Source organism: Gracilinanus agilis, chromosome 1 (genome assembly GCF_016433145.1).
Source record: "Gracilinanus agilis isolate LMUSP501 chromosome 1, AgileGrace, whole genome shotgun sequence".
In the NCBI taxonomy this organism is placed as follows: Eukaryota; Metazoa; Chordata; class Mammalia; order Didelphimorphia; family Didelphidae; genus Gracilinanus; species Gracilinanus agilis.
In genome coordinates, this window is record NC_058130.1 from 404104902 (window position 1) to 404122048 (window position 17147).

General features: G+C 40.0%; 1 protein-coding gene across 1 annotated transcript in view; it reads left to right on the top strand.

The window, feature by feature from the left end:
• Positions 1 to 16468: 16468 nt before the first annotated feature.
• The window catches only part of SMAD2 (SMAD family member 2), a 97367-nt gene continuing 96688 nt past the window's right edge, over positions 16469 to 17147 (top strand). The window contains exon 1 of the mRNA XM_044664839.1: positions 16469 to 16605. The gene's annotated coding sequence lies outside the window, so the exon portion shown is untranslated. The remainder of the gene's footprint in view (positions 16606 to 17147) is intronic.

Genomic DNA, 17147 nt, shown 5'->3' on the forward strand with positions numbered 1-17147 from the left:
ACAACTTGTTCCCTCTAAGGCTGCTCTTCTCTACAACTGACATGTCCCGAGCCTCCTCAAATGACACTCATTTGGCTTGTGCAGCACGCCTCTCGGTCTCCTTGTTGGTTAGCCTTTTCTTTCTCTCTTTAGATGCCCTTGAGCTGTGCACCTGGAAGAGAATAGGCGCTGCCATCTCACTCTTTCCTAAGGTACAATCACACTTTCACGTTCTCCCTATTGCTGTCTGGAACTCAAGAAAATCGGAACACACACACACCCATTTGAACTCCCGACAGTCACCTCAAATCTCACCTTCCTCCAGGAAAATATCTTTGTTAGAATGTCTATCATAGGGCATAATAATTAGAGTTCATTAATTCACTCATTAGAATACAGATTACACTGTTATTTGATCTAGTCATTTGCTTACCTCAACTAAGCATTTGTCATTAGAGTAGTTATTAGCAAATGCTAATGTGTTTTAATTTGCCCAAGTAGAATTTCATACTCTTTTCATTTTCAGAGGTGCATGGACCTTAGAGTAATCTAATCCAATTCCTTTAGTTCTTAGCCAAGGAAACAGATCCTGGGAGGTGCCAAGTGATTTACCCAAGGTCACACAGCCATCCTGTTACAGGCAAGCCTACAACTCCCATATCCTGCTTCCTGCCTCCTGCCCATTATGTGGATGTCTCTATAAGAAGAGATCCCAGGCAAATCCATGTTTCAGTTATAAACATCTTTAATCAACATAGTGTTTTATTAGTAGTGCAGGATTAATAAATGAAAAACAATAAAGAAAAATTCCTATTCATGCATTTTCCACATGAATTACCTGTATTAGGGTCTATTAAACTGCAAAAATCTCACGTTTATATAGTTTTAAAGTTTGCAAAGCACTCTCCTCACAACATTCTGAGAATGGAGGTGCAAGTTTATCCCCATTTTACAATTGAGGAAACTAAAGGCAGACTATGCCCAGGGTCACATAGCTAATAAATGTGAGGTTTGATTTGAACTCATGTTTCCCTGAGCTTTCAGACCTGGAATCAATAAAACCTGAGATCAAATCAAACCTCACACCCCCATTAAGTTCATTCCCATTTCCTCAGAGACTATTATATTTCATATTTAAGAGTAATATAAAGAGCAGCTAGGTGACACAGCAAATAGAGCACCAGGCCTGGAGTTCGGGGGACCTGGGTTCAAATTTGGTCTCAGGCATTTCCTAGCTATGTGACAGGGACAACCCACTTAACCCTTGCCCTTCTGTTTTAAGAGTTGTTTCTAAGAGAGAAAGTATGGGTTGTTGTGATTTTTTTTTAAGTCATATACTTTAAGGCACTGTATAAACATTGGCTATTATTCTTGTCCCTCCAAAATAACATTAGCATTTTTTGTTGTCCTCAGTACAAAAAATTTTTTTCTAACTTTCTAACAAACGCCCACATAACTCCCTTCAGAGAACATCCCCTGTTAAGAAAGTTAGATTTATTAATAAGAATACATTTTTTAATCTATGATATTGTCGACATGGAATCTAGAGACCCCAAACTTGTGGCTTAGTGAGATCTGATGAGCCCCAAGTTTTAGAAATAGCTTGTAGGCTGGAGACCCCCAAAGCTTGGGCTTGTTCCCTGTTCTCGTAAGAATCCACCCTGAAGGGAATCTCAGACTAGCAGTTGCAGACTGAATAATGGACCCCAGGGTAAAGCTAAGTGATTCTTTTGCCTTAGAAGCTTCTCCCATTGTAGCACATCCCCCTTCCAGGGATTGAACTCAGGACCTTCCGCTTACAAGACTGACAGGCTACCAACTTCACCAAAAAAATCTCTTAGCATTTACCCTGGGGTCCATTATTCAGTCTGCAACTGCTAGCCAGAGATTCCCTTCAGGGTGGATTCTTATGAGAACAGGGAACAAGCCCAAGCTTTGGGGGTCTCCAGCCTACAAGCTATTTCTAAAACTTGGGGCTCATCAGATCTCACTAAGCCACAAGTTTGGGGTCTCTAGATTCCATGTCGACAACATGTTATATATTCTTAGTCCTTAATATTGTGCTCAATTAATTGCATCAACTCTCCCTGTTGACTTCATTTACATTGTCACCATCACTGGGTATTGTTTTTCTTTTCTTCCCCATCACTTTAAATAAATCTTCCTGTTTCTCTGATTTCTTCATATCTGCCATTCCTTATGATGAACTAATATTCCATTGTTTTCTTTCCTACATTATAATTTGTTCAGCCACTCTCCAATCATTGGAAACATTTGCTATGTTTACCTTTTAGTTATAAAAAAGTATGTACATTTTTGTACGAACAGTTTTAAAAAGCTGGTAGTAAACAACCCCCTTGGGGTAAAGTTCCAGTAGAGAAATCTCTTGATGAAAACATCCACATAATTTCTTCAAGTCTTAGTGATTAGTGGGGTATACCCTTCCTGACAATATTCTAGAAGGGCTTTGCCATTACTTTGAATTTATTCTTATTTGCCATTGTTCCAACTATTGCATATAGTCTTTTAAAATTCTATTCATATTAGTTTCTTTTGTTAGCTCCTTTCTTTCATCTGTTGGGATCTTTTGTAATTCATTTTTAGAATTTCATTCTTGATTACTTCACAGACTTCTCATCAGGCCAAAGATAGCACCCCACAGTCTTTTTCCCTGAATTCCTTTCTTAAAATCTAGTATAGGAGTCAAACATTTTCCTACTTTTCTCTCCCTCTACAATCTACCCAATAAACAGAATTTGATCATTCTAAAACACAGATCTAACCATCTCATTCCTCCCCTCAAAAATCTTCAATGGCTTTTTATTGCCTCTAGGAAATTAACATTTGAATTCTCAGCCTGGTATTTATAGTTCTTTGGAGCCTGGCTCCCAACTACCTTTCCAGACTTTTTTTCAAATTACTCACCTTTAGAAATTCTCCATTCCAGCCAAACGGAAGTCCTAACTATTCCCTGGGTATATCTCTGGCTCAAGTATTTTCCTCATATCTGGATGTTTCCTTTAAAGCAGGGATTTTTAATTGGGGGTCTGTAAACTTTAAAATATATATGTATAGTATGCATAACTATTTCAATATAACTGGTTTTTTTTGAAATCTTATATATTTTATGCATGCTAATGGTTAACATTTATGTGGCACTTTAAAGTTTACAAAGCATTTTATAGATGTTGTATTTGATTCTCACAACAATCTTATGAGATAGGTGCAATTATTTTCATTTAACAGATGAGGTAATAGAGGCTAAGAAAGGTTAAGTGACTTGCCCAGGGTCATATTGAAAGTTTCTTAAGGTGGCATTTAGGTGGCTCAGTGGATAGAGACCCAGACCTAGACAGGGGAGGTCCTGGGTTCAAATTTTATCTCAGATATTTCCTAGTTGTATGACCCTGGGCAAGTGAGTGTGAGTGAAAAATCCCCTACCGCCTTATATGAGGATTAGATTTGAATGTTAGCAGTAGTATTGAGTTAAACATAATTGTAATTCTAAGATAGTTAAATAATGTTAGCATAAGTGATGTTTAGTAGGCCCTTTATGAATATTTTAGTATAAATTTTAAAGTAAGATAACTGATTGAATATAGTTAATCATTGTTAGCATAAGCCTCAGTTTTAGCCTTAGCCTTAAAATTGCTATATCATGCACTCTCAGCAATTCCGGCCTTGAACTTGTGACTGGGTCTTCATTAGCCTAGAGGCTTTTGCCTCTGTAGAAGCCTGGTAAGTCCCCTGCACCTTTGTATACACCCCTTATACATCATGAGGCTTTTGTCTGGCTTGGGGGCCTGGCATCTCCTCCTTACCCTGGTCATCTTAGTATACATCATCATTGACATCATAAGGCTTAGAAAGTAGGGTTCAAACTCCCCCCACCCCCTTTTCTATCAAGTGTCTTCTACCAATGAGAAATATTTCCTGATTACTTCAACCAATCCACATCTCTCTATTTTTATCACTGTCTTGAATTATTTTTAAACTGATACATAAGTTGTCTAATTCTTGGAATATAAAAGAAATCTTCTCACAAGGCTCTGGGTCTTTTGGTCTTGACCAAAAGATTGGCTTTATTGTGAGACTGGCCATCTCCTAATAAACCTATTTCTCTTTGGCGTAGAGACTTTGATTCTCTCATTTGTGTTCCTGTACTTAGAAATTATGAATCCTTTGATCCCCATTGTCTAGCCTTTACCACTCTTCTGCCTCAGAATACTTATTATTGATTTTAAGATAGATGGTGAGGATTTTTTAAAAAAGGAACATTTCTTAATGTTGGATTTGAATTAAGATCTGAGTCTAAGCCAAATAAATGTAAAAAATGTAAATTCCTGGAGGAGAAACACTTTTTTACTTTTGTTTTGGCCTCCTCTGTACCAGCCAGGTACTTGGCTCTAAAATAGTTACTAGAATGTTTGGTGAACTCAGCTAAATTTGTTCCACTTTCCCAATGATTTCCTCCTTATTGGTCAGAATCACATCCAAAATAGCACTTTCTCATCTCTTCCTAGCTACCTTGGCAGCTAGTGCTGCTAGGCCTAAATTCAGGAAGACCTCAGTTCAAATCCTACCCTATATACAATTATTGTATGACCTTGACCAAATCATTTCACCTGAGCTTCCTCAACTGTAAAACAGGAATAATAATAACACTTACTTTTCAGGTCTCTTCTGAAGATGAAATGAGATTAAGAATTCTAAAATTCACTGGTTTTTCTTTCTTTCTTTTTTTTTTTTAAATAACCCTTAATTTCTGTGTTTTGGCTCTTAGGTGGAATAGTGGTAAGGGTGGGCAATGGGGGTCAAGTGACTTGCCCAGGGTCACACAGCTCTGCCTCAGTTTCCTTGTCTATAAAATGAGTTGATGTACCTAGAAAATTTCTAAGATTTTATCTGGCTATAGGTCTGTGAAATCCTCTAGAATACTTTCATTGTATTGGGGTTTCATTATAGGGAAATTTATTTAAAATAAATTTTAAAACATTTAAAAATTAGTTGTAACATTATATTTTTAATGTACAGATAATACATATAGTGATAAAATAACTGGATAAATATGGCATAATTCCAAGTTCTTTTTGCCAAATCTATTTTTTTTTAAACCCTTATGTTCTGTCTTAAAATCAACACTTGGTATTTGTTCCAAGGCAGAAGAATGGAAAGGACTAGGCAAAGTTCCTTGCCAGGGGTCACACAGCTAGGGCCAGATTTGAACACATCTATTCTTTTTATCAAAAAATACCAAACTGCTCTACTACTTTCATTTTGTTTCTTCTGAAGAATACTACCTATATTTATTGCTTCCTGTATTGGCCATGGATACATCAGGTCACCCTAATTGCCATATTTAACTCTTTTCTCTTCCTTATCCCCATGTCCACTCACAGATCCTAAGATCATAAATATGGGTACCTGAGGTCATATTGCCCCAATCCATTGTTTAGAGATTAGGAAATTGAGTCCCAGGGAAGTAACTTGCCCAAGGCCTCATAGTTCAAAATTTATTGACTTTCTTGCTATAAAATCTCCCAAATCCATCCCTTTCCTTGCAATTACACAATCACAATTCAAGATCAGGTTGTCCTCATCTCTCACTTGGATTATTGCGATAATCTCCTAATTGGTCTCCTGCTTCCAAACCATTCTTCACATAGCTGCAAAATAAGTATTTCCAAAACAGACATGATCGTAGTACTCCTCTCTTCAGTTCAATTTTTGTTTTGTTTCAGTTGTGTCTGACTCTTCCTGACCTCATTTGTGATTTTCTTGGCAAACATATGAGTCATTTACTATTTCCTTCTCCAACTCATTTAACAGATGAGGAAACTGAGGCAAACAGGGTTAAGTGACTTGCCCAGCGTCACATCATGGCTAGTAAGTTTCTGAGGTAAGATTTGATCTCAGGTCTTTCTGACTTCCAGCTTGGTACTTAATCTACTGAGATACTTCACTACCCCTTTTTTGCATACTAGGCTCTTGAAAAATAACTGTTGAATTGAACTAAATGTCAGAGGCTAATTTTAATCTCATTTTGCTTCTGAGGAAACTGAGACCCATATATAGTAAGCATCTGAGGTAGAACTTGCACCTAGTTCTTCCGATTCCAGAGTCAGCACTCTTTCCTCTGTACCATGCCATTTCCAATTTACCATGATGTATTTAGATTCTGTAGTTACTCAACTTTTTATTCAATATAATATCTTTGCAATGATTATTCCTTAAATCCTTTATTTGATTATGTGGATCATTTCTTGGGGTCTCTTTCTCTAATTGTTCTAAACTAAGCTACATTTATTACTGTAGTAATTATTGTTTCTAAGAAGGATCCCTTCTATCTCCTGGCCATATGTTATTTTCACCCAGGGGGCCCCCAAACTTTAATCTTGCTTAGGTCTGCCTCCTTTCAGGATTAACTGAAGTACAGAATTCCTGCTGACTTCAAAGGGAGTTTCACACCAGATCAGCTCTGTGGGGTACATAGCAAGAGGAGTAGAGCCTTCTTTTCTAAAAGCCAATTTCCATTGATATGAGTGTCTTTGGTCTCACATGCTGATCACTGAAGACTTTATTAAGAAAATCATACAGCAAGCTACTTTCCTTTTCCTTAAAACTCTGAGAAAGGATTTCTTCCTTATTGAGGACTTTCCAGTTCTAAAAAAGGTTATTTTTAGGAAAGTCGATTTCTATTAAGTAAAAATTAACTAATCCTATCATGTCATTGAAATGTCTATAAGAGCTTGTGAGAGGTTTTACAAAATATGTGCTTCTATATACGTTTATGTCTGCTTTATGAAGATTTTGGAATTTTGCTGCTGTGGTCATAATCATTTGATTGAAAGACCAAAATATTTAGCCTCCCAAATTCTCATAAAAATTCATTCAGTATGAGTGATAGCAGTTTGTTCTTTGTTTTTTTTTTTCCCTTGTTTTTTTTTTTTAAAACCCTTAACTTCTGTGTATTGACTTATAGGTGGAAGAGTGGTAAGGGTAGGCAATGGGGGTCAAGTGACTTGCCCAGGGTCACACAGCTGGGAAGTGTCTGAGGTCGGATTTGAACCTAGGACCTCCTGTCTCTAGGCCTGGCTCTCAATCCACTGAGCTACCCAGCTGCCCCCTGTTCTTTGTTTTTGAAGAGGACCCAAGCTATCAATGGCCAGTGCCTTGACTTGTTTGTGAATTAAAGTGAGGTAGCATTGCACAAAGAAGTCAGCCTCCTCTCTTCCAGGGTCATTGAAATTTAGTGGCAAGAGAACAGTCAGGAAGAGAGGCAATAGTTAAGAATGCAGTGCGATGCCTTAGGCATCTTTGATACTCAAGGAGCTCCAAGCCCTCCACAGCTGCCTTCATGGTCATTGGAACAAATTGTTTTCATCTGCCTCTTCTGTGAAGCAGAAGTCTTCACAGGTCTAACTCAACAAAGGATTTGAAGCCTGTTGGTTACTCTTAACTAGTGATAGCATTACTGGCTTTGTGAAAGAAAAATCCTTTGCACAATCTTCTATATACATCTAACCAGTATAAATGGAAGCTTCTTCCTTTAGTCTTGTGATTTCGTTTGCATGGGGGCACTCTATTAATGCAGATCCTCACTTACTCTTTAACTGATACTCAGTCTGGGTTAAGGCTAAGTGGCCTACCCATGGTCATATGACAAATGTGTCAGATGCAGGATTTGAACACGGTTCTTCTTCAGTGCTCCAAGGATCCACCCCTTTATGCTGCTTCTCATCACTATTACTATTACTACTTACTGATAGTTCACATTTATATAATAAAAGGTTTATAAAAAGCAAGGATAATTGATAGAAAACTTTTGTACTTCATTGGTATCCTCATGAAAATATTATCTCATCTGTTCCTCATAACAATCCTGAGAAAGCAGGTACTATTATTATGCCTTTTACAGTTGAGAAAGATGAGGCAGAGAGGAAATGACTTGCCCAAGGTCACACAACTAATTAATGTTTGAGGCTGGATTTCAATTCAGGTCTTCCTGACTCTAGGTCCAAGGCTCTATCTACTATGTAACCTTGCTGCTAGTGTTAGAAATCTTAGCTTTCCCTGTTTTGAGAGTTATGGACTAGACAATGACTGGAAAAGTTCATTATGAAACAGAGAAGTATAAATGGAATGACTTTAAAGTTAAAAGATTTGTGTCTGCTTTCTAGTTCTGTCACTTACTTTTTGTATGACTTTAAACAAATAACTGCTCTGGCCTTCAGTTTCCTCAACAGTAAAATGAGAGGGTTATACTAAATTTCTAATGCTCCTTCATTTCATTACTTCTATTTTTTAAAAATATATTTTGTGCTTTCAAAAATACATTTTTGCATCATTTATCGTGGCATCTCAGTTACAACAAAGAATTGAGAGCTGGAAAGGCCATCTAGTCTAGCCCATACATGAAAACTATCCTTACTATAAATCCAGCAAATCATCATCCAGCCTTTGCATCACCTCTTGAGAACCCATTCCATTTTTGGACAACTCAAATTGTGAGGAAGTTTTTCCTGACATCTAGCCTCAATTTGTTCCCTTGCAACTTCTGTAGATTGGTCTTGCTTCTACCCTCTAGGGACAAGCAGAATAAGTCTAACCTCTTCCATATGACACACCTTAAATAGTCCAACACAGCTATCTTGTCTCCCTATGTCTTTTCTTCCCCAGACTAAACATACTCAGTTCATATAATGTCATATGAGGTCCTAATGTCAGTTAAAGATTAAGGAAAAAAAATCACAGAGGGCAATGGAGAGGCATATGATAGGTGTAAACCAGCTGTAACATATAACTGAAGCTCCCCTTCACTATTTCTCCTCCTCCTCTTTCTTCTATTTTTCTTCCTTCTCCTTCTTTTTATCCCCCTTCCTCCTTCTCCAGTCCTTTTAAAATTATGGGGTCTAGAATTGAACACAATACTCCAGATCTAGACTTGGCTGCCACATTGCATTGTTGATTCCAACTGAGTTTATAGTCCACGAAAAGCCCCAGATCTTTTTCAAGACATGTCTAAAAATCTCTTTTCCATTTTATACATGTGAAGTTGATTGTTTAAACTCAAATGTAAGACTTTATAGTTATCCCTTTTGAATTTCACTTTATTGACCCAGCCTAATGCTAGTCTAAACTGTCAAGATTTTTTGAAGCTTGATTCTATCATTCAGCATCTTCTCCATCCCTCCCAGCATAATGTCTTCTCCAAATTTGATGAGTATGCCACATATACTTTTATCCAGGTCATGAAAAAAAAGTTAAATAGCAGAGAGTCAAGCAGAGATCTCTGTGGGTACTCAATTGGAGACATAATGCTATGCCAAGGATGAACCACTAACATCTACTGAGTCCAACTATTGAAGCAGTCCTGAATTCATCTAATGGTATCCAGCTTATGTCTCTCTATCTTTTCCATAAAAATAGCAAGTGGTCCTTTATCAAAAGTTTAGTTAAAATCTAGGTAAATAATATCCACAGCATTCCCCTCATGTACAAGTTTAGTAATCCTGTCAAAAAAGGAAATGAGATTAGCTTGGCATGGCCCATTCTTTTTTTTTTTTTTTTAAACTCTTACCTTCCATCTTGGAGTCAATACTGTATATTGGCTCCAAGGCAGAAGAGTGGTAAGGGTAGGCAATGGGGGTCAAGTGACTTGCCCAGGGTCACACAGCTGGGAAGTGTCTGAGGCCAAATTTGAACCCAGAACCTCCTGTCTCTAGGCCTGGCTCTCAATCCACTGAGCTACCCACCTGCCCTGGCATGGCCCATTCTTGATGAAGTCATGCTAGCTCTTTTTAATCACAGCTTCCCCTTCTACAGGCTTACCAGTCATTTCTTAATGGTCTATTTTTAAATTTTCCCAGGAAGTAAAATTCATTGACCTATAGTTTGAAGATGGTTCTCTTCTCCTCCTGCTTACCTTTTTTTTTTTTTTTTTTTTTTTTTTTTTTTTTTTTTAAGAACAGCATTAGTCCTTCCCTAATCTTATGGTCTCCCATGTTTTCCATAATCTTTCAAATATTGACTGTTACAGTTCAGCAGTCACATCTCTTCCAGTTCTTTCAATATTTAAATTTGTAGTTTATCTGGACCAGGGGAACTGCTTTAATCAAAAACAACCACCAGATGCTTTTTTACCATCACTTTACTTGGATATTGACCCCTTGTTAGTCATATTGCTTCTGTCATTTCAGTACAAAGATCATTCTCCTTAGTAAACAGAAGCAAAAATGAGATTTAAGAAGTGTCTTCTCTTTTGAAGTTTTGTCTTCTCTGTCAGTTATCATTAGCCCAACAACTGCAAGCACAGGTTCTATCTCTAAAAAGTCTTTTTGGGGGGCAGTTAGGTGGCTCAGGGGATGGAGAGCCTGGTGGGAGGTCCTGAGTTCAAATCAGACACTTCCTAACTGTCTAAGCCTGGGCAAGTCGCTTAACCTTCATTGCCTTGCCCTTTACCCCTCTTCTGCCTTGGAACCAATACTTAGTATTGATTCTAAGATTGAAGGTAAGGGTTTTTTATAGGTAAGGATTTTTTTAACATTTATTAATATTCATTTTTAACCTATTTACATACTTTATGTCCCTACTTTTCCCTTCACCTCCCTTCCCCCCCTCCCCCCACCCGTGGCCGACGCACATTTCCACTGATTGTAACTTGTGTCCTTGTTCAGGGCCTATTTCCATATTGTTGTTAGTTGCATTGGTGTGGTAGTTTCGAGTCCACACCCTCAATCATGTCCACCCCGACCCATGCGTTCAAGCAGTTGTTTTTCTTATATGTTTCCTCTCCTGCAGTTCTTCCTCTGAATGTGGGTAGCGTTCTTTACCGTAAATCCCTCAGAGGTAAGTATTTTTTATAAAGTCTTTTTCTCCCAATATTGCTTTAAAAACACATTTTTGTTGTCAACTTCCCTCACCAGATTAAAATAGTTTTGAGCTTTGGTACTCCCTACATTATTTTACAAGATAATATCCTAGTCTTACATTCACTATACTGTCTGGTCTTAATTCCAAGTTCTATACATTTTTTTTTTTAAATCTAAGTTCCTAGGTTGAGAAGTTCCTCGAACAGTCACATTGTTCTCTTCAGAAAAACTCTGTTTCCCTTTGTGTTCTCCAGATTTTACTTTTTTTTTTTTTTTTTTTTTTTTAGCATCTTTCACCCCTTCTGGACTGATCTACCCAATGACATTTTGGTTCATAAGATTGTACCCATCTTTTCCTTGAACCTTTTGAAAACTTTCTCATAATCTAGGATATGAATATCTGACCATGCCCAGATTTCCTCTCTGTCACAAACTCTAGAAAGGAATGGTGTTCCATACACAGCTGATTTGATTCCACAGTTTTATATTCTCCTCTCTAGGGGTTTAGGTTTAGGTCCCCTAAATGGAAATGGTAGATTCTAACTGGCTAGGACTTCAGAGAGCCCTGGAAGGTCAACAGCTGAAAGCCTCCTTACATGTCCATTGGGTAGATTTTGCACATTTTGCACATCTTGTATTGGACATCAAGAATAATAATTTAGACTCCTGAAGCTGTTCCGGTAAGATGGCGGCGAAGACGGAGCGAATCTTAAAACCTCCGCACCCTTACGCACTGAGATAGAAAACAATGTGCTTCGAGAAGAAAGAGGACAGAATCTAAGAACGGGAAAGAGCAGGGGGAACCCTACTGCAGCACAACTAAAGAGGTACGCCAAGAAAAAGGCTTCAATACTTAAACTGTCGGGACTGAGGGCGTAGAAGGGGAATCCCAGGATCCCAAGATGCCTCCCCCACATGCTGTGTGGAGTCTCCAGCTGCCCCGGAAATGTCAGGGCCACCGGTTGGGAGAGAGGGCCTTACTGGCATAGGACTCAGGGAGTCAAACACAGACACTGGAGAGGTGACTGGAGGAGAAAACCAGAGAAACACAGCAAAAACGCCCAGAAGATGGTGGCTTAGAGAGAGCCAAACCCCAGAGCGCAGACAGCTTAGCTTCCTCATATAGAGATAGAGAATGCAGGGTTTCAAGAGGAAAGAAAGCCAGCTCAAACACAGCAGATAGCCCAGGGGGACCCCACTGCTGGAGAGCTCAGTTCAGAAAAAAAAAAAAAAGGCTCCTTCTTGTCACCCCACCTTTTTTGGTTTTTTGTTTGTTTGTTTGTTTGTTTGTTTTTCCCTCCCCTCAAGGCTTTGAGGTTTTAGCCTCAGAGCAGACGAATCCAATCCATACAGATTTAATCCCAACAATTGGACAGACAAGAAGTCTTCCAAGGGTAGAGAAAGTAACCTACCCCAGGGGGGAAGATCTTTCATCAAAGATCATTAAATACATCTGCTCAAATTAGCAGAACAAGGAGGGGAAAAAACATGAGCAAGCAACAGAAAAAGAGAAAAGAAATGACAATTGACAGCTTCTTTCAAGGAAGTGAAAAGAGCAAATAAAACAGAAATAGAAGAGAAAGTAGTTCCAGTGAACTGGACATAGGCTTTGGAAGATCTCAAAATTCAATTAACTCAAGAATTTAAAACTCAATTAATTCAAGAACTTCAGGAACTCAAAAAACAATCAAGAGAGGCTGAAGACAATTTGAAAAAGGAAATACATGAGCTAAAACAAGGAAATAAAGTATTAAAAGCCAGAATTGGCCAGCTTGAAAATGAAGCAAAGAAGGCAAAAGATGATCTACAAAGAAAATCACACCAGAAAGAGAAGTATGACCAAAAAGCCAGGGATGAAATTCAGTCTTTAAAAAACAGACCTCAACAACAAGAAGAAAATGACTTCACAAGGCAGCAAGAATATATTAAACAAAATAAAAAACATGAAAAATTTGAGGAGAATATGAAACACCTCATTGATTCAACCAAAGATCTGGAGAACAGAGCTAGAAGAGATAATTTAAGAATTATTGGTTTACCAGAACATCATTATAAAAGAAAAAGTTTAGATAACATTTTATAAGAAATTATCAGAGAAAATTGCCCAGAAATTCTTGAACAAGAAGGAAAAGTGGAAATTGACAGGATCCACAGATCACCTCTTACATTTAATCCACAACTGACAACTTCCAGGAATATTATAGCCAAATTCAAAAACTACCAGACCAAGGAAAAAATATTACAAGCTGCTAAAAAGAAGTCATTCAGATATCAGGGAACCACAGTTAGGATAACACAGGATCTGGCTGTATCTACATTGAAGGACCGGAAGGCATGGAACACAATATTCCGGAAAGCAAGAGAACTGGGGCTACAACCAAGAATCAACTATCCAGCAAGACTAACTATATTACTGCAGGGGAAAGTATGGTCATTCAATAAAATTGAGGACTTTCAAACACTCATCAAGAAAAAACCGGACTTAAACAGAGAGTTTGCTGCCCAAACCCACAACTCAAGAGAATCAACATAAGGTAATTAAGAGAATGGGGGGAGGAGAAAAAAAATTTCTTTTCTTTAAGGGACACAACAAGTTCAATCAATTTATATCCCAAGAAGAAAAGAAGGTATTGGTAAATATTAAAAATTATTATTACCAACAGGGTAACTAGAAGAAGTTTACATAGAGGGAACAGGGACTAACTGTAGAAGATGAAATGTCAAGAGATATATAAATATATATGTATGTATGCATGTATGTATGTATGTATAAATATATACAAAACTAGGGGGGGGAAGAAGATAACAATAAGAAAAAAGGAATGCAAACAAAAAGGAATAAATTTATATTCCATAAAGAAGCACATGGGATCAACAGGGGAAAAATAACGATACATGGTAAGCGTAAAGAGGTTAGAAAGAGGGAATATTCAATACTTAAATGCATTGAAATCAACTTAAGAGAAGAACAATCAGATGCATAGGGGCAGAAAATTGATTCACACCCTATAGAGGAGTAGAAGGGTAACAAAGGGACTGGTGGGAAGGGAAGCAATACTAGGGAGGGAGAGGGCTTGGGGGGTAGCACTGCATGGCTTTAAAGAACAATAAGAGGGGAATAAGAAGGGAGGGGGGAGAAAGGAAAGTACAACAAGGGAGGGGATTATAGGAACTGATTTAAAACAAAACACTGGTATAGAAGGAAACAGTGAAAGAAGAAAGAACAGGACTAGGAGAGAGAATCAGAATGTCTGGGAATGCAGAGTTGATAATTATAACTCTGAATGTGAATGGGATGAACTCACCCATAAAATGGAAGCAAATAGCAGAGTGGATTAGAAACCAAAACCCAACCATATGTTGTTTACAAGAAACACATATTAGACAGACAAACAGAATGAAAATGAGAGGATGGAGCAAAATCTTTTGGGCTTCAAATGAGAAAAAGGAGGCAGGGGTGGCTATCATGATCTCTGACAGAGCCAAAGTAAAAACAGATAAGGTTAAAAGAGATAGGGAAGTTTACTACATTCTAATAAAAGGCAGTATAAACAATGAAGAAATATCAGTACTCAATATGAATGCACCAAATGGAATAGCTTCCAAATTTCTAAAGGAGAAGCTCAAGGATGAAATAGATAGCAAAACCATACTAGTGGGAGACCTGAACCTTCCCCTATCAGATCTAGATAAATCAAACCAAAAAATAAATAAGAAAGAGATAAGAGAGGTGAACGTTTGAAACCCTAGAAAAATTTGAGTTAATAGATATTTGGAGAAATATAAATAGACAAAAAGGAATACACCTTCTTTTCAGCAGCACATGGAACATTCACAAAGATAGACCATGTAATAGGGCACAGAAACATGGCAAACAAATGCAAAAAAGCAGAAATAATAAGTGTAATCTTCTCAGATCATAATGCAATAAAAATAGTTTAGTAAGAATACATGGAGAGGGGGCAGCTGGGTAGCTCAGTGGATTGAGAGCCAGGCCTAGAGACGAGAGGTCCTAGGTTCAAATCCGGCCTCAGACACTTCCCAGCTATGTGACCCTGGGCAAGTCACTTGACCCCCATTGCCTACCCTTATCACTCTTCCACCTATAAGTCAATACACAGAAGTTAAGGGTTTAAAATTAAAAAAAAAAAAAAAAAAAAAAAAAAGAATACATGGAGAGGCAAACCAAAAACTAATTGGAAATTAAATAATATGATTCTCCAAAATAATTTAGTGAAAGAACAAATCACATAAACAATACTTTCATTGAAGACAATGACAATGATGAGACATCTTACCCAAACTTATGGGATGCAGCCAAAGAATAATAACTTAAGGTAATTAAAATGAAAATAAAATCCCCATCGTAGGTCAATAATGAGCTAGAATTTTGATAAAATACTACCGAAGGAGTCAAATAGGGCCTGGTGAGCATGCATAAGATTATGAGGCGGCAGATGAAATGAAGCAGCAGCAAGGCGGGGTAATGGTCATTCCACTACAGTGGCTTAGGGAACTGTGTAGTAGAATGGCCCTGGTTTTAGTGCCAGAACACCTGGGTTCGAAAATACCAGCTTCATGATTTATTCCCTGCTTCAACTTGGTTATTCCTTTGGGCCTCAGTTTCCTCCTTTGAAAAATAAGACGATTGGTTTTGGTGAACTCTGAAGCCCTTTCCAACATAAATCCAATGAACCAATGATTGGAACTTTTCACCAGTACAGCAGAGATTCCCCACCTCCCCCTTCCCATTTCCATTGAGTCCCGCCCCTCTTTGCCAACCTAATTTGCTCTTTGAGGTGATTTTATCCCCGCCTCCTTATTTACATTCAAGAACCTCCCGCATTTGACCACGCCCCCTTCTTTTCCCCGTCCCATTTGTTTCGGAGGGTGAAGGGGGTCTAGAGCTCTCGCTATTCTTTTACCCATAGTCTTCCCTCCGCTGAGGGTAGGTTAAGGCCCTGTGGGAGGGAAGAGGGATAGTCCTCCAAACAGGCTCCACCCTGTGACCACTTAGCGAGTGTGAAGGGGATGATGACCTGGGGAAGGGGCGGGAAGCCAAGGGAGACACTGGGTGGGGTACAAACATGAACAAGTACTTTAGCTGGGATTATTTTCCCTGCGCGGCAGGTTACCGTACGTTAAGATAGGTCCAGTCCTACCCTCTCCACCCCCCTCCCCCAATCTCCAGTATACGAGGGCCAGAGGAATCAACCGAAACCGCTGCCTCTTTGACCCCTCCCCCACACTGCCTCACGTTCTACGGGGGAGGCGGGACCCATTGGCGAGCGAAGCTTCCCATCCGATTCAGGGAACCCTACGTGCCGCGCACACCCCGACCTCGGCGATCTCTGATTCGCTGAGATGTCTGTCCATCAGAAAGGGTTAGGAGGGAGTGGTGAAGAGAAAAAGCGAAGAAGGTGTTAGTCCGCAACTCTCTCTCCCCTCCGCACTTGAGCTCCCTTCCCCCGCTCCCTACCCCGCCCCCCCATATCTACGGAGCGCTCCTCACGGCCGGCGCGTTCCTCACGCCCTAACGGGCGGGCGGAGGCGCCAATCAGCAGGCGGCAAGGTGCCAGCCCCGGGGCTGTGCCGACGAATCGCCAGGGCTCGGGCTCGGGGCCCGGGGTGGGAGGCGGGTTTTACCCGCACGGCCGCGGCGGCGGAGGAGCAGCAGCGGCAGCTAGGTAGCATAGCCGGGGAGAGCAGAACAAACCAGCGATCAGCCGGGAGGTTGGTTCGCTGCGCGGCAGCGGTAGGTGGCAAGAAGGCGGTGGGGGTAGGGAGATCGCGCGGGTTGGTTTGTCCGTTGGTTGTGTCTATATCTGCGGGCTCCCGCGTGAGGGTGGGGAGGAGGGGCGAGCGGCGGGGCACGCACGTCCCCACCCCCTCCCCAAGACTCCCCTCCCCTCCTGTGTGGGCGGACCGGGCGGCGCCTCCTCTCTCCCCCTGGCGACCCCTCCCCAATCTGCTCCCTCTCCAGCCCCAGCAGCCAGTAGGTCCTGCGCCTCCTCTTCTCGGGACTCTCCTTCTTCTGGGGGAGGGGCGGAGGGGAGAGTGTTTTCAGTTCCGCCTTCAATCGACCATTTCCACTCCCCCTCCCCCTCCTTTCCCTCCTTCCTCAGACCCCTTCATCCCATTCGGAAGAGGAAGGAACAAAAGGTCCGAGACCCCCGGTTTTGCCCAGTAGGGGCCGCCGCCTCCGTCGAGGTATCCCCCATCCCCCCAACCCTCACCCCCGAAAATCCCGGGATGGGGGGGCGTTAAGGTGTGTTTGTGTTTTGCTTTAAGTCTGTG